At 41.4% G+C, this 18,556-nt stretch overlaps 2 long non-coding RNA genes across 4 annotated transcripts; both read right to left on the bottom strand.

Annotated features, from left to right (window-relative positions):
• Positions 1-814: 814 nt before the first annotated feature.
• Positions 815-13,099, bottom strand: LOC135920046 (uncharacterized). 2 transcript variants are annotated; one of them, XR_010570141.2, is made up of 4 exons: positions 9,582-13,099; positions 6,648-6,832; positions 4,674-4,835; positions 815-907 (listed from the first exon to the last, which is right to left on the bottom strand). It is a non-coding gene; the product is annotated as an uncharacterized lncRNA (long non-coding RNA). The 2 variants fall into 2 exon arrangements; XR_010570140.2 differs by having other exon boundaries at positions 823-910.
• A 162-nt stretch (positions 13,100-13,261) lies between these two features.
• Positions 13,262-18,031, bottom strand: LOC135920040 (uncharacterized). 2 transcript variants are annotated; one of them, XR_010570139.2, is made up of 3 exons: positions 17,753-18,031; positions 15,658-15,785; positions 13,262-13,617 (listed from the first exon to the last, which is right to left on the bottom strand). It is a non-coding gene; the product is annotated as an uncharacterized lncRNA (long non-coding RNA). The 2 variants fall into 2 exon arrangements; XR_010570138.2 differs by having other exon boundaries at positions 16,745-18,028.
• Between the last annotated feature and the right edge of the window lie 525 nt (positions 18,032-18,556).

Below are 18,556 nucleotides of genomic sequence, written 5' to 3'. Positions count from 1 at the left end.
TTTGACGATGGTTGCTGTTTCACATTTTATTTTGCACCTTATCTACACTGTAAAAAAAAAATTTGCCTTACTTTACAGAAAATTTGCTGGTAATTTGTGACCGAACACTCTTCCGTAAATTAAGAACGGTCATTTCCGTAGAACGGACAACTGTAAAAGGGAGACCGTAATACAAAATACGAGTGCTTCTGCATCTAGAAAATGGAAGACTGTGTATTCTGAATCTGTACTATGACCGTTAAAGTACGGTGCTTCTCGTATTCAGAAAACGGAACACACTGTATGCTCAATCTGTACTATAACCGTTAAAATACAGGTGCTTGCCGTATTCAGAAAACGAAAGACTCCGTATGCTAAATATATACTATAGCCGTTAAAGTACAGGTGCTTCCCGTATTTCATCTTGCAGAGCATATCCATTATTCGAAGAATGCGCCATCGGGGACAAAATTGCCCAGGACGTGCGAGAGTCGACCGAATTTTATTGGAGTGCTATTTGCTGGGATCAGCCGTGCCACCATCTGCGTTCAGAATGTGCATTCGTGACCCACTGTTTTCAGCGGTCTTGAGCAGAAATGCAATTTGATCATCACTCACACTTCCAGGGTACTTTTGTCCACGATAGTACATCTCCTTTAATGCAAATGTCATGAAGGCAGCTCATAGTCAAAGCAGCAGGTCACCATTGAGAAAATTGTCTTGCCAACACACTGACATGGCTGCAGAGATAAAACATATTGCACTTTGTGATATGAATGCACTGCATAGCATATATACAAAAAGGTGCAACATTTCAGTCCTCAAGTTCTTAGATCACAGAAGCAACTTTATTTTCTTCAATCACTCGTCTTGCACTTCTTCCTGTGAAAGTTGTTCTTGACTCCAAACGCTTGCAAGGATAAACTTGCTGCTGTTAGGAGAAACAAATAGTATTCGTGAATATCCATCCTAAAGAAAGCGGCAAAAAAGTATAATCACAGAACACGACAAAGCAGTAACTTCTGTGTTAGAAAAACATGTAAGTAGATCAACATTGTTGGAACAAGGGATGTTGCTGTAGCCAACATTTCGACATAGGTGCTTGTCATTAGGGTGGCAAACGTTTTCCTTGGCTGCGTTGTTTTGGATTTTGCATATCTCAATGGCCCCTAGCCTCATTGGGGGAGAAGTAACTGGTGCACATAATAGGTCAAGAGAAGCCAAAGTGTTAAAATAAAGGAAGGAAGGGTGTGCTTAGCAGTGCTGATTGTGATAGAGCGGGTATGAGCAATGCTGTCAGTACTTGCCAAGAGTAGGGGTGACCAAAACAGAAAACGATGTACCCATGTAAGCAGTCATTAATCCAGTAGACCTAATCTTCCCAGAAGACAAACTAGGTATCAAGATAAACAGTTTGCACTTTTGGAAAAGGAAAACGAAGAATTAAGGAAAATAAATTTTGTATCAAGATGCATCTGGTTAAGATCACTGCAAATAGTAAATGAAGGCACATTATGAATATATATTTGGTTGAAAGCCCATGAAGAAAAGATATATTAACCAAATATTAAAAAATAGGGACATTAAAATTAAACTGGGTATGACCACAAAACAGTAAAGAACAGCCTGTGGAAAAAAAATGGGATGGATAACGTGAGAAAATGTTCCAAAAGCCAGGGGAACTCATCCTTCAAAGTGTTGTTTTCACTGGCTTTGCTTAACGTCTATGTTTTTGTTATTTTTCGTTAAGTAAAGCCAGTGAAAACAACACTTTGAAGGAATGGATAATATAACCAGGTGCAAGATTGCAAAACGTCGAGCGCTGTTTATATTCATGCTGCTGTTGACAGCTCCAAGTTTCTGTCTTCCTGTGGAACCTTTGTCTTACTCGAACAAGGAAATGGGTCATTTTTAAAAAAAGCCAGTTCAAATGCAGTTCAAAGTTTCAGCAGTGTTATAATGAAAGAAAATATTATGGTCAGTTCTCCTGGGTGTGCTTTCATTCACCAGTTATTTCCACCGGTGTAAGTTCAAAATTTAATGGTCTAAATGGACCTTAGCTCTTGGCAAACCATTAGTTGGTCTTTTTTTCAACCCAGATGCCTGCACATTATATATGTTGGCAGGAGTGCTAGCGAACTACATTATACTTGTTGCCACAACCAAAGTGAAACTTGGTAACTGTGATTGAAAAAAAACCAGCATTCCACAATACTGATTCAAGTCGTCTGGAAAAGTTGCTTAAGTTAACGTACACCCTCTACCCCACCAGACACAATTATTCACCACACTGACTCTCATGGTGTCAATCATGCTATTACAACACTAGGCATCAAGTGAGGAGAATTAGGGGATAAGAGGGCACAATGCTTTTTGTTAGAACATCAAATGTGCTTTACATAAATGCTACATTCCAACTAACAAAGGAGCAACCGGTTTGTGAGATAGTGACCAATGCATACGAAAGCTAATGACATTCTGTGCAGCAGAATGTTGACGATGAGGTGTTATGCGCACAAGTGCACTCTTTCACACAAAATGACATCCTGCAGTCAAACCTTGTGCCAACATTAGAGGTTGAAAAACACCATAGTGGAAAGCAAAGAGTGCTAAATTTGTTGGAAATTACTAAAAATTATTCGATTATTCATTATCCTTACTGTTCGTTAAAGATTCAGATTGTTCCCTGCGGGTGCTGTAAACAGGCACCCTGCTTTTACAGTGGTAGCAACAATGATCTGTGGCACAGACAAGAATAAATGCTCATAAAGTTAATGCAAGAGTATACCCTACAAATTACACCCCATTTCACATTCCAATATGGTAGAAAAGGAAGACGAAAAAAACTACCTTCTCGTGGAGGATGCATACCCCAGAATAGAAGAAACAAGTGTACCCTAACCTTTGCTGCTGCCGATGCCTCTGCACTAGCAGGTACATATAATATGGCAGTTACAATTGTTTTTCCACAAGCACTGCAAGCTGCGGCCAGTTTACCAGTACACAGCTGTAATAAATTTAGGGCAAGCTAAAGCTCTCTAATGGATTTATCTCATATGACACAGTTGGAACGCAATATTCTGCAAATAAGTGAAGCGCGATGTGCCATCCTATACAATGAAACACCTTTGAAGAATCTGAATCACCACCTGCACTCTTAGGCAAAGTTACACCCTTTGGAGAGTCCCTTCTGCCACACAACAATAATCGTTATCTGCCTTGATGCGTTTCCTTTCTTGAAAACGCCACGCCCGCTACTTTGCTGTCGAGAATGCTATCATGCTGATAACGCACATGCCGTTCGTTACTGGAAAGCACAGGGCTCGCAGCGTTAAAGAAAGGAAATGCATAAAGGCAGATGACAATTATCGTTGTGTGGAAGAAGGGGCACTTCAAAGGGTGTAACTCTGTCTAAGAGTGTGGGCCGTGACGAGGGAAAAGAGTGTGTTCTGTGTAAAGTAGTGCACCTGTATAACCTAAAGCTTTGGAAAATGCATTTAGTATGAGCTGGGAAGGTTCCTAATTTTAATTGCACATAGTAAAAACCTCCATGCAGTTTTGCAAAATGCAAACCCCCTACCTTTTTGTTGTTCAAACGTGACACGTAGGGCCATAACATGTACATTATGGGTTTCGTTCCCAAGCAATCAAAGTGAATAGCACCAACCTAAGTGTTATGTGCCTTTTTAGTGTCGAATGCTGCGATCGGCAGAGAAACGGATTTCTGGAGCAATATAAAGTATTAGGTACTGTGATCTCAGTTCTTTCACTGCTGTTTAAGCATTATCGGGTCTTAAAGGAAAAAAACGAGGAATAAATACATGCATATTTTACGTCACAACCCTCATAAGTATTTAGTAGTCTGGATTATAATGGATTCCAGATTTACAACGCAGGACAGAGTTTATTCCACTGAAAGAATGCCAGCATGCCAATGATTCTGCATTTGGTGCTATATTTATTTGTATTTAGTTCAGTTGGAATGTGTGTGTATCGTCAGCGATATCGCTTGACATGTTTTAGATTGACTGTTTTGTAAATTTAGGCAAATTCGTATTCGCAAATAACCTTGTATGACACCAAGAACTTGCTTAGCAGGAGTATTTCTAACATTTGCAAGATATGAGGCTCTTGAATGCATATATAAGCCTGGGGTACACGCCGCCCCCTAATCTCATCAGCAAGTTTCTGGAACTCATCTACGAGGTTTCTTATGATGAATGTAAAGTTGCTTGAATGGGAGAAATAGGGAATTTATAACAGGTGAATTATGCTGCATAAGAATGATGACAGCAAGAAGCAAGCATCAAGAAGCACTGTCACTCTATGTGCATAGACCATACAATGCAAGAATTATTTGGGATGATTTAAAATTCTGGCATTGGAACGAAATGTCTTTTATTCTATATATAAACTCTCATTATTCACTCTACTACCACTACCTTCATTAGAAACATTCATAATCATTATCCTATCTATGCCACATCATCCTAGCTAATATTCAAGCCTTCATAAGCTGCTTTTTTTACTGCTAATTCTCTGTGGGAAAGAGGTGTCCGTATGAAGACCATATCATACTTATTACCCGTCACACCAACGTCAACCAAACGTCACACCAAAAATGCATTGAGCTTGAGCAAGTTCTGCGTCTGATGCGGTTGATTCTTTTTTTCCCTTTGCCATCATTGACCCACCTGGTTAGCTAAGTAGACAGAAAAGCTGCAGGAGAAAGGTGGGGGTGCCAAACCAGACTTGTGCCCCAGGGGACCTTTTCAAGGTCACTGGAGGAACTGCCTGTGGCCTCAGCATCTTCCTTGAGGGCCATGGCCACGTCTAAGAAACCTTGTCTCCACAGGCTGCACAAAGAAAGATAATTTGCAGAGCTAAGTCTTTTTCTTAAAAGAACCCATTTAAGTGGTATTCGTGGCTTTGCACCACAAAACTGACACATGACTGGCCACTCAAGACACTTTATGTGTATTCGCAGGCTTATTCCTTGGAAAAACATTTTCATGTAGCACACAATGAGTAACAGTAACAAAAAAGTGTATCAGGAGGCTTTCATATTGCTCTACAACTTTTCATTGACACAATTGATTTAATTATTTGAGATATTTAATAACTAATTAAGAATTATGTAATTAGGTAGAATGCACAAAATAATCAGAGTATCTCCAAGCGATGGCAAACATTACCTTCATTTTGTCTAGTTACATCGCATTTACATATTTCTAAATCTTGGTGCATGATAGTTAAGGCACCCTGTAGATCAAAAAACAATATTAAAATTTTCATAATCATCTGTTGCGTGTTATTGGTGGCTATGGCTGCTTCAAGTTATTCTTTCAGTATGGTACAAGCAGTTTTGAAGTGAAATTGTTTTGCATCGAGGGCATGTAATCTAGACAATCAAGCAAAAGGTCAAGTTGTGTTCACTATTCAGATGTTTAACTAAGAAGCTGCAGGAAAAGGAAACAGGACACAACACCTAATAAACAATGCAAAATTTGAAAATTTAACCTGAACAAGAAACCAGTTTTTGAAAACACAGAAAAAAAGCCAGCAGCTTACATTTAATACACCCTTGCTATGTACTCCAAGTGAAGTTGTTACCGCAATGCTTGGGCACCATATGAACGTAACAATCAACAACTTCGAGCAGAATGTTAACACCACTAAATGAACTGGCCTTTGAAGATTCTTGATCTGAAATCCTCAACGACTTGTTCTGGCGTTTAATCTGTCAAGCTCAATCTGTATTCTCAAAAGCTGGCCCTCGGCCATAATTTCTCTAAACGCAACATCAGCTTAAATCTCAAGATAGGGTTGACCTGTAAATAAAGTGGATAATGCATGGCAAACATCACGAACTCTCCCACATGTTAACCAGAGGGCTCACTCATGCAGCCATGAAATTGTGATGCAGACACGATATATTGAAGCTGGTTTTGTGAAATGTTTCATGCTTCCAAGGCTTCTTCAGTTGTGAAAGCTGTCTCCACTAGCTAAATAAGCGATGAGAATAAAAAAAAGAACTTCAACATGCTCACACTACGTTTGCCATTTGCAAGTAAACAGCAGCCTTTTTGGGCACCAAGGTTGCCTGGTGCAAATCTATGCCACAGTACTTGCGTTACCCAGTACCAGCCACTTTAAAATGCAATGTGTTCAGAGCCCTTTCCCTCTGTTTTTCTGCTTTGGAAACAGTTTAACATGTGTTCAGTAGGCGTCGAGAAAGGGGACAGAAGACACTGTGCACCACTGATTTCTAACATGTTTCACTGGATGCAGCATACCGCACCGGATGCAGGTGAAGCCAGTGGAAATGCGATTTCATGCAGTCGCTTGTCCTGGAAGCAGGGCATATGGTGGACTAGCGAGTGCGTGCGATCAGATAATATTGCTGCCAAAAAACTTTTTTTCGTGGTTTTTCACATTTTAGGAGGTCTCTACATGTCTGGCAAGCGCTTTTATGACAATCTGAACCCGTATACGATAGTGTTCTCTTACATCAAGTTTTTTCTGATTTACCAGTGTTTCCATTGCACGCCACTTACGTTAGCGACAGTGTAGACACTACAATGGAAAAATTCTGGACACCTCGAAACACTGCTTGGGTAGTTTATGGCACATCAGGCAGGCATGTTAGGGGAAGAAATGCCACACACCCGTGCAACAAAGTGGTGCCGCGAAGTTGTGAAGCACCAACTTCCGGGACAAGGCCGGCTTCAGTCGAGGGCACTCGATGTGCTGTTCATCCCCTGTAGTAGAGATCAGTGGCGTGGACCCTTTTATACTGGCTGTCTTTTCTGGTCGGAACCTTGGCAACAGCTTCCACAATATTTTTTTGAACCTGCAACATGTGCAGAGAAAGTCACATCACTGTGCGTTGATTGTATGGCTTTATTGTTCCACACATTCTATAAAATCATTAAAAAATACAGTTAACACATTTTTACTACTGTATATAGACAGTCTAGTTGCTATACACGCGAAACATTACCATTCCTCTGACAGAATGCAACAATAGAAGCGTACACTGTAAAGCTACACTAAAATTTAGATTGATGTGGCACCGTATGAGCATACAGGATGCTTACTGTATGCTCTAGCCCTGTGTCAAGTAAAAGTTAATTGTCAATCATTTATGGTGTATTTCTACTTATTCTGGGTCATCAAACTGTACAATCAATGTTCCAAGTTTACACATTGTTGGCTTTTGATTGCCTATGTGATCCGTTTCCTACTTACGCATGCAGTAATCCCACTGTAATAAGGAAAAAGAGAATAGGAAATGCCGTGATATTCTTCCACATTTGATGAGGGCAGGAGCAATGGCCAATAGCATGTGGTTGAAGCTACATAAATACTCAGTTTTCACACAGCTTAATTATTCAGCAAGTAATAAAGAGCTATCATGTGCACTTCTGCACGACCAATAAAATCTGACTACTTGACACTGCACTAAGGCTGCCGCTTGGTACTCTTCGGCAGTTCAGCTTTGGTTTTCTGATATACAGAACTGTTTAGGTACCAGTAGCTTACTTTGCGATAAAATGGAGTTTGGAGCACTGGTCATTTGCACATAAATAATGCGACAGCAAATATAACACAAGGAAAAGAATATGGGTTTCTTGGAAAAAAGTACATACACATTATGATTATAATGTGATGTGATGCCACATAGAAACAGAAAGCAACACATAGAAGTGGACGGCGCTTCCATGCCACCAAGGTTATTGGACAGAGAGTACTTCAGAAGTGCCCGCAACACAATGTGTTGGCGGGCTAGTTGGTGTGAATCCATAAATACTTTGTTAAGCGCAAAACAATGGACACAAGAAAGACGACCAGCACAAGGCGCTACACTCAACTGACATCACTTTATTGCGTCGCTCCTTTATAAATAGTAGAATTTAGAAGAACATGCGCAGTGAGCACATTGTGCAGAGACCACCAACAATCAATCACAAGAGCGTACTCATGCGACGGGATACAAAAAACCATATTGAGCACTGCACAAGGTTAAAGAAGGCACACTAATGCACTGTGACCCCAATGACTGTATGAATAAAGCTTTCGATAACTCTCGGGCGGTGGTATCACAGCACTTTTTCAAAATCGTAGTATCACAAAACATGGCTTTGCACTTCCATATTTCACAATGTTGAGACAAATGGGAACCTGTGCCTGTTGGTATAAATCGCTTAGGTTCGCCATGTTTCGTGATACTACGATTTTGAAAAAGAGCCGTGATACCACCGCCAGAGAGTTATCGGAAGTTTTCTTCATACAGTCATTGGGGTCACAGTGCATTAGTGTGCTTTCTTTAACCTTGTACAGTGCTCAATATGTTTTTTTTTTTATTCTGTCGCATGAGTGTGCTTTTTTGATCAGATGTTGGTGGTTCCTGCACATGGTGTTCACAGCGCATGTTCTTCTAGATTCTGCTGTCCACAAAGGAGGGACGCAATAAAGTGATGTCAGTTGAGAGTAGCGCCTTGTTCTGTCGTCTTTCTGGTGTCCGCTGTTTTGTGCTAAAAAAGCAATGATGTATTCCTTGTGTGTGTTTGAAGACACCTCCACACGCAGTAGCGATTCCAGTATTGCTGCCCAGTGGTTTAGCTCGCCGCAGTTTGAGGTGCCACAACACATAAGGAGAAAAACCTGCATTATAGCCTTGTTGCAAACAAGAATATAACGAGAAGTGCATTCTGAGGCCAGAAACTTTAAAAAAAATTTCATGATGCACCGCTGTGCAGGGTTTTATAGCAAAGTCAAATACATTTAGTGTAAATATCACACTATGATGGTGCACAATGGTGGTAATCTGTAATAATATAAAAGGTGCCTTAATTTTACAACAAAAGCTGACATTACTTAATAATTGCCCTGTAAAATTTAGCATGCAGGGGCACCGCTTGGTTAAACAATAGTGATGTATTGTCTATGTACAGAAGTATTACCCACGCATTTCTGCCATTGTCTAAATGGCATAAATGAATGGGTAATACTTGTATACATAGATATTACATCTCTATTGTTTAACCAAGTGGGTAAACTATGTCTGCCTGACACAAGATTAGAATTAAACCATAAATTACGTATAGTCACCCTAACAGTAACACCTCATTTGAACTTCACAGTAAGTAGACGCCTGTTGATGCCAGCCTCCCCCAATGCTAAACTGTGCTGCATGCTCTACAGAGAAATTATAGTGGTATCACTCAACTCTGAAGCAATTCAGGACTGCAGCACTGTAGAAGATATCTACAAATGTCCCATTTCATGTATAAATGCCTGAATTGCTTGCACATCTTACCAAATGCAAATTAAAATTTCTTCTTGTCTAGCATTTTTGCCTGCTAGACCACAATCCAATGTCATCAATATATTAACATATTACCTCGAAGAACCTAATTTGGCTTATAGATTAACACCTTTGCATACTGCCACAGCTGCACTCCGTCATATGCGTTGCAATCATAAAGGAGTGCTGGTCCAGCAGCACTCCAATGTCACTAACAGTGATCACCTACACAGCTAAGTAAACGGTCATGATTCAGGTGGCAAATAGCTGAGAGAAAAAAACATCCACTCACCTTGAGAGCTATAATACTGCAATAACTTGAGAGAGATGGACCCATTGCAGGCAGCAGACCTCTTCTCAGCTCCAGCACAACAGCAATTTGCCTTTCAGTAAAAGAAAAGGATTGATTAGTAATGATAAGTTACCTTGTTTTTGCTGAGTATCAATATAATCTGACTTTCATGCATATCCACTCTCCGCTTTAGTAACACAACTTAATTAATCGTAAAATAAAAGAGTCAATGATGATACCATTCGTTTCTCTTGTATGTCCAAATTTTTTCGCACTGATACCCCGTTTACTGCTTGCTTACTGACACGAATGCCTTGACTGCCCAGACATCATTCGAAGGAACACGTCTTGCTGCACTGCAAAAAGTTGCACCAACGAAACACAGCGGAGAAGCCAGAGCAAAGAACTTTTTTTTCTGATCACAATTAAAACGTGCACCCAAGCAAGAAAGTAACGATCACAGGTAGTGGGCGACTGCTATTGCCTCGAACGTTTATTTCCGTATTTTAACAGAAGTTCTTCAATCGGATACAGTATGCTCTCAAGCCAATACAAGCGTCAATACAAGAGCTCAACTGAACGCAGTTTTATTCTACGCTTTTAACGCGAGTGAACAAAAGGTTAGAAGTACCTCACGGAAATTGCGATCGAGCCAATCGCGCTACGACTGGAATCGATCTGAAAAGATAGGGTGATCTCTTTCCCCATTCATGCGTCATTTTTGCCCTAAGACGTTGCATAGTGGTCTTTTGAAACAATATTTCTGCTCGCGACACCGGCTTATCACACTCAACATTTTAACCCCCTTAAGGGTGTAAATCAGTTTGTCGCCAGACGAACACGCTAAGGGTGCTGTTGTCTACACCCTACAGTTGGGGTGCCACTATAGCACCCTAAAGGAAGGGTGTCCAGCAAAATAAATTTAGGGTGTAAGGGTGCTCGTCCAAATTAACGCCCATCTGTGTGGGTGTTGGAAGGGTGTACACCCTTTTATTTCTAGCGTGTATGGAAGGCAGATTCGGCAGTACACGCCTTCAATTACTACTATGTACAGCGATCCACCCGCAACTATTGCGTGTGCCAGAAGGTTCAAGTTCGGCTTCCAAACGCACTGTCGAACAGCCGGCCTTGAGGCTTCGATGGGCATACACAACACCTATACGTGTGGATCACATTACATATTAGTAATTCATGGTGTATATTGGAAAACCTGTCTTCACTGCACAAATACAACCTAGCAAACTTGACACTTTTGAGGATGTATATCAACACCAAGGTTATCACGATTTCCATATCCAAATAACATGCAACACAGACTGGTAAGATATATGCTGCATTTTCAAGAAAACGCAAATATATTTATTGCATGCTGCAATACAGAGTACAACATATACATAAATCACATGAAATATAAACATGCACAATCACCAAACACATCGGTAAGTACAAGAACATGTACATTCCCCGCAAAGGTACCTAAAATATATGTATTGATCAAATCTGTTGTTAGAGAAGAAACTATGTATAGCGGCACTGAAAGAGCCTGGGTTGATTCGCAGTGTTTTGGGCCACATAAAGGAATAAATTTTTAGTATTAGGCTCCAGTGAACGAAAATTCAAGTTTTGATGCCTTAAAAAAAGGCATATTGCGAAGGTGAATTAGGGAAGCAATTGAAATGCAGAGCAAACGCACAAGAAAGACACCTGTTATTTTGTACACTAATGTAATCGCAAAGCATTATGAAAAGTTTGGAAAGTCAATGTAAAGCATAACTGGCCAACATTTTTCAGACTGAAACAATACTTTCCAAGCATAGACATGCTTTAAGTGAGGTTTATGCCAGGAGCCTTATTGCTAATTTTTTATTTCCAACAAGATTACTTGAGCACAAAAAATACGTAGAATTTTTTAGTGCCTACATAGTTTGTCCTCTTTTGTGAAACGAGAGTTCTCTGGGTTAAAGGTGCTGTGTAGCGGTTTTTCTAACTACAATACCAGTTTCTATAAATTTTAGTTTTTAACTCTAAGGCACTGGTACATATACAATATATAGTTTGAAAATGGGTTCTTACTATAAATCAAAAGAGTGCATATTCCACATCTACTAGTGCCTGGGTGCAAAGTGCAGTAGGAGGCCTGATAAAAACAAACCACTGTTGATTAAACGATTTTGCTGAGCACAAAATGTGGACAGTGTTTTAAAATACATAGTAAATTTCTAAATTATTTGCACTTAGATGCAGTAATTCAAGATTAAGGCATGCTATAGCATGTGAGCATGCAAATTAGCAAATATGGTTTAATAAATTAGCCATACTCTGGTTACTAAAAGAACACAGGCACAGGCAGTCATGCAAAAGTTCAAGTTAAATATCACACTAACATTTGCCAGCAAATGGTCGTATCAAACATTATAATTATACTGAACAAGGGTAGTTTCTTGGGATAGTTTGCAATTAATGAGATAAAATTACGTACAGCTTGAATGACAAGAACTGCGAGAGACGACAGACTGCGCTGACTTCCAACAATATTTAATTACGTTGCCACATCATGCGTATTTGTACAAAAGCGGGCATGCACAGAATATGAGTCATAAGGGGTGTCTAACAGCAAGTAACTGTACTAAGAACATCGTCCTTTGAAAAAAATAAACATTAGAATTTCTATCTGTTGAGATACAAGACTTCACTAGGGGTCAGCACCATAGAGGGGTCACTAACGCACACACTAACCAGTTTTCTAGTGAAATCTGCTTCTACAGTTTCCCGGATGACGTGTGTCTCACTAAAGCTTCCGTACCTTCAAAGAGGGGCACGCAGCCGCAGTCCCAGCAATGGATGCCGAAGTGGCCTTGAACAGTGTTATGGACGTTGTTATCGTGCTCTCCTAAATGATTGTCTAGGCGCCTGCCTGTCTGTCCAACAAAGTCAAATGAGATATTGTAAAGCTTTGCCTCCTTAACAGCCTCAATAAATCTTGCTCACACGAGATGCAACATAGCGTTGCTGCACAGGCTGATTGCCTTTCTTGGGTTGGCTACCTTTTGGCCTTAATTTCAGCCATTGCGGAACAGCTTCTGAAGTGCACAAAACATGATGAGCGCGCTCGGTCAAGGAACCAGCCGGTTGAAAGACACAGGTTTGCAGTGCTACCGTATGTTCATGATGTCTCCCATAGGCTAAGAAAGATTAGGAAACCTGCAGAAATCAGTCCTTTTCTCAGCCCCGGAAAAGCTGGCAAGGCTCTGTAAGTGTGTAAACGCGCCTAAATCACGTCAGAGTTGTTGCTCTGCCGGGCACAGAAAACGTTTTGCTATGTGTGCAACGAATGTGGTTTCCCAAATTCCCATTTTGAGGCAGTAAATATATTGGACAGATAGGCAGGCGCCTAAATGATCGTTTAAGAGAGCACTATAACAACGTCAATAACACTGTTCAAGGCCACTTGGGCATTCATTGCCGGGACTGCGGCTGCATGCCCCTCTTTAAGAGACGGAAGTTTTAGCGAGACACAGCTCACCCGGTAAATTATTGAAGCTGATTTCACCAGAAAACTGGGTAGTGTGTGCGTTAGTGCCTCCTCTATTACGCTGACCCCTAGTGAAATTTTGTATCTAAACAGATAGAAATTGTGATGTTTTTTTTTTTCAAGTGACTAAGTTCTTTTTACAATGACTTGCTGTTAGAACACCCCTTGTGACTGGCTTTCATTTTCTGCGCAGGACCCCTCTGTGTATACACACACGATGTGGCAACGCAATAAAATATTGTTGAAAGTCAGTGGAGTGTGTCTCTCGCAGTCCTTGTCCTTCACGCTGTACGTCATTTTTTATACTGGACAGCCAATACTGATTCAAAATTAGAAAAATATAGTACACATCTGAGCTGCAAAAATGCAAGTGATGCAGCAAATGGCCTTTAGCTTTCCAAAAGAAAAAGAAATGTTCACGGTTAACCACGAGGTGCAGGGACTCCATTCTCTGAGCATCTTGACCAATAAATGCAGCGCATGGCATTGCTGGAATCTTGCATCCTGCATTAGCAAAATAAGAAGAGAATCATGAGAATTCAGTCCGTGCAATTACACATGTACTTTGCGGAAAATTTGATAAAGCAACAAGCTCCTCAAAGTAACAAACTTAATTATTCTGACAGGGCAGAATGCACCACTCAGGCAACTGGGCAAGACAAGTGAAAGGTAGGAGAAGTTTCTATTTTGCAAATTAAAGAATTGCATGTTACTGTGAATGCTAAACCACTATGTCATTGTGAACACAAGGCACATACAGCAGCAAAAACATAAATTTACAGTAGCCTTTTCACCATAGAAAATAAGAGTGAATAAAGTTTTAAGACTACCAATGACATCTCTCAACAACAGTCCAAGAGTGTGTATGTGACCTTAATACAAAATTGAGATTATGAAATCTGCAATATACCTGCATTACACTTTATAAGTACTGCAGGTGAGAAGCTTACGGGATATGGCGCATTAAGAGTGAAATGCACAAGGCATTAAATAATGACTGTTTTTACACATTATTACACTAGGAGACAAAGAGAACTGTTTTACAGAGAGTGCACACAAAATGAACATGAGGGAATCCCCACTGGCATTCTCATTTGCCCTGCAATACATGCATCCAGCCCAGCAATATCCAACTCTCCAATGCAGTTTATTAGACACTTTCTGCATCCTAAAATTTATCGTGTATTTCTTATTTACTAATTTAGTAAGAATGGACATTTTGGCATACTTTCCTCGAAAATTTAGCATGTGTTGTCAACTATTTTTCTTAGAGCACGCCCCCTTCTTTCAATGGGTTAGCTTGGCAATGCACTGACAAGTAGTATTCCCTTATTTAAACTTATGATCCTTCCTCATGCTCCCACTTCATGCTCTAAACTGTGATGCCACTCCGATGCAGTTTATGTTAATCTGCGACTTTTAACATGGTCGTTCTTTCTGTAGCCTCTCAACTAGAGCCTGAAATTTCTTGTCTCCTAGAACAATCGTCTTTCTTGCCTAAAACATATTGCACGGTTACCCCTCATAGGGGGGGGGGGGGGGTACTGTATATGAGTTTTCACATATTCAATGAACCTCAGAGACAACCATTTCTCATCCTGTGTTGCTACTACCCGCATGAGTCACAATGGTTGTAAATTGGCTACCTGCCCTTTCTCGCTTAAAATTACATTTTGCATGTGGAAAATAACCACAAGCCTCACATTTCATTGAATGAGTGCTCCTGTGCATGTTTTTTTTTCCGTCCTGTAATGGCTAAGTTCAACATGGTCAAGTTGTTTGAAAACTGTCTAGCCTCAACCAATACTTTGTGTAGTTTCAAAATTATGATCCTTTCATTTTTCAAAACTTGTCCCAAATTAAGCATGAGACATTTTCATGATGCAAATGAGGTAAGGTTGTGCTCAGAGACTACGATAGGCCTGCTATATCCTGCAAAACTATGTGAAATGAAATATGCTTGCAATTTTCGTGAGCAGCTAGCTCAGTACAATTAGGCACATTACCTGCGGGAACGTTTTTTTAACGCTCCCGAGAGGTCCTGGTTTCTTGTAATTTCTTCAAATCCCTTGCAGTCTAGATTGCAATCCGGTGCATTTTGATTTTGATATTGTATTCAAAATAAAAACAGCTGAAATATTAAGGTTTTGATAATTATATGGGAATAAATTAAAGGTAGAAGAGTGTAATGCAATGAGCAAATAACAAGCTCATTGCAGAGAGTAAACAAATATTCCTTTCCTGCAAATAAACTGGTAGCAGGAAGGTAATACGAAATTAGCAGTGAATGCACAATAAAGAATATGATGCTACAATGCCCTGGCATTCTGTGAATATTCTTGCACAAAGAAAATTCTCATTATGAAAGACCATCAAGAAAATGCAAATGTATACTTTGGATCAGCAGTCATACCTGCAGTATGCACTGTACCATCGGCAATATTTACAACCACAGACAACTGCACATCATATCAAGCTTAGGCGGCCAAGGAGCCTGAGTTTTAAATTATAACTTGATTACACTACACAACTATATCTACTTACAATGTTGTCTTCTCAACCGCTTTCAAGAAGACATTAACCATCTGTCTGAAGGCGAACGCAAGTGGCTTGCTCTTGATGGGGGGAACCAAGGCTGGGCATTGTGAAATTGCTGCTACCATCTGCATGACCTGCGAGAAACGACGCTCTAAGTACAAGATAAACAAATGCTTTTAGAGCAAATGACAAGATCATTGGAAATGAGCCTCGTTTTGGTTTGCACGAGAAAAGCCAAGAATATGGACTTTGTGCTGCTTACTGAAGAAGAAGCAAGCATCCTTCCAGATGTTGCAGTCATGCATTAAGATTGTCACACAGCTGCATGCTTGTATGCTGCTGTCGCCAGTATGCTTTGAAGTTTATTATTTCAAGTAAAATTGATTATTGTGTTTTCTTGCCAATTCTTGGCAAACAGACCAGCAATGAAATAGCTCACTTACACACATACTCCCTTTTGAGGAGAGAATTCACACACACGCACGCATGCATGGGTGCACACACACACACACGCACACACATGCTTCTACCACATGAGCAGCTTCCTGTGCTTGACACACATACATTTTTTTTTTATCCTGTGTCACTCCTACTGCTAAGGCATAAAAAATCCTTTGAGTTAACTCCAAACTCCTCAACCTACACCTCCAGCTTAAACACTTTCTCGAGAGCCAGGACAAGCCTTCTAGCTTCCCCAGTGCTCCAAACTGTAGTTACGAATTTCAATAGGGCTATAGGCGACAGCTCTCGAAGGGCATGCAAATTACACGGAGACCTAAAGCTTGTATATGATACCTCTAAAGCACAACACTTCAAATTTTCAAAATTCATTAAAGCTCCTGAAGACAATTGCTATATACGTAGAACGTCTCGAATAACCTGCCGCTAACAATTTCAGCGGTTGTCTGCATCAAAAGAAATGTGGGCTAATGGGAAATCCACGTCTTTAAGATCGGAATTATTGTAATGGCGAAACGCACTACCAGATTTCTTAATCATTTATTTATGCTCTGGATGTAACGTTCCTTTCACAATAAAAAAACAAGGATATCGATTCATCAGGACATGGGAGGAAAAAGGACGAAGCGTATACTTGGCGCCTTCCCACTGGTCCTTCCGAGAAACGGCGCCTCATACAGCAGTTGTCCAGGGTGGCTTGAAACCACACTCGGCTTTCAGGCGGGAACACTCGCTGCACCAAATCGGAAGAGTTTCATTGCGAGTAAAACTCTACCGGCCTCATGCAATACATACGCACGCACACAAAACGCACCCACACGCACACACAAGTATACGCACTCTCAAAGCGCAGACACAAAAGCGCGCACGCGCACATTGATGAACACAAACAAGCACACATACATGTGTGCAGACAGACACGCTAACACGTGCACGCACACACAGCGACCCACAGACAACACACTCACAAAACACGTACGCACTAGACACGCGCAAACACGCCGGCCCATACAAACCGGCATGTACTGAACGCACGCGCGCGCGCGCACGCACGCACGCACGCGCACGCACACGCACACACACACACACACACACACAGCGAGCCGAGCGCATGCACGCACACACACACAAAGCGAGCTGAGCTGAGCGCACGCACGCACACACAAATCAAGCCGAGCGCGAGCACGCGCACACGCACAGACAAAGCGAGCCGAAAAAATGATGAAGGCGTCCGGCAAGCAGCAACAGCAGCACGCGACCGCATCAGGGAGAACCAATACCGCGCCGGTTCCTTCGAAAAGTGGCTAAGCCAGTCCTTTTTCTACGCGATGCAAAAGTGGTCGACCACATTTAACTGAAGTGTGAACGACCGTATTACAAGCAGCCGCGCTGAACGCACAAGAGAATCACATCAATGAACGTTCAAGCGCTGAGAAACAAAGCGTAACTATGCAGGCGCACCACGCCCGATGTAGATTTGACAAACATTAGTCACACGGGACGAGATCGAGGTAGTTAACTTGCCCTAGTAGGAGTGCAGTTGCTCTTGCTCTTACATTAGCGAATTATGAATTATGCTACGAGATCACAGTGAGATATTTCTAAAGCGAACAAAACAAATACCAAATAAACGGGCACTTGCCTGAAAGTTTCCATCATGCCAGTACTACTGACCGGGCACGTTGCAACTTCTCGTTTCAGCCTTCGTGGATCCATCTTCCAGTGAGTACGAACGCTTTGCTTTGAAGTGGGGCACGAGTAATACACAAAGCATGGGCCACATCTTTTTCTACCCCGCGCGCAAAACTAATCACACGTTTAAAATTACTTCGCACAGCGCGCGACGCGCACGCACGCGAAAACGAGCATGATGGCGCAGCTTCCGCCTTCCCGTCCTGCCGCGCGCCGAAGTGATAGTACAGCGTTGGCCGTCACTTCCGGTCGCTTTTCATTGGGCATGGGGCGGCCGCGCAAATTGAACGTTTATTCTGACAAGTTTGCTTGCTCGCATGGCCGCCTGTTTGCTGCTGCTTCGTTGTAGTCTCTAACTAGAGCGGTGAGGCGGGTAGTTGCTACTACGTTTCGTGCCGGGCATTTTATTTTGGGGTGGGGGGCGCAGTCTGTGCTGCATCACTGAGGGTACAGTACACAAATCGGGACCGTGAGCGAGACGATCGGCGCTCTTCTGCTGGTGCGATTAGATTATTCGCTGCGTCCGAACGAAGCAACTTTGCGAGGTCACAGCGTAGTTTCAGCGATATCATGGCTCGATAAAGACGCTCACATCTTGGTCGTGCGACAGCGACGCGTAAACATTCATGAGGAGACTGAAGACTGCGTTTGCAAGTGCGTATGTTCTGGATAAGAAATTACAGCTTTGACGACACCAGCCCTTAATATATAGGCTCAGCCTTACAAGCTGTATTTGAGGATGCACTTAGAAAGC

Source organism: Dermacentor albipictus, unplaced genomic scaffold, assembly GCF_038994185.2.
Source record: "Dermacentor albipictus isolate Rhodes 1998 colony unplaced genomic scaffold, USDA_Dalb.pri_finalv2 scaffold_20, whole genome shotgun sequence".
NCBI classification, from domain to species: Eukaryota; Metazoa; Arthropoda; class Arachnida; order Ixodida; family Ixodidae; genus Dermacentor; species Dermacentor albipictus.
The sequence above is the reverse complement of the archived record's forward strand: the minus strand, read 5'-3'. Positions and strand labels throughout refer to the sequence as shown.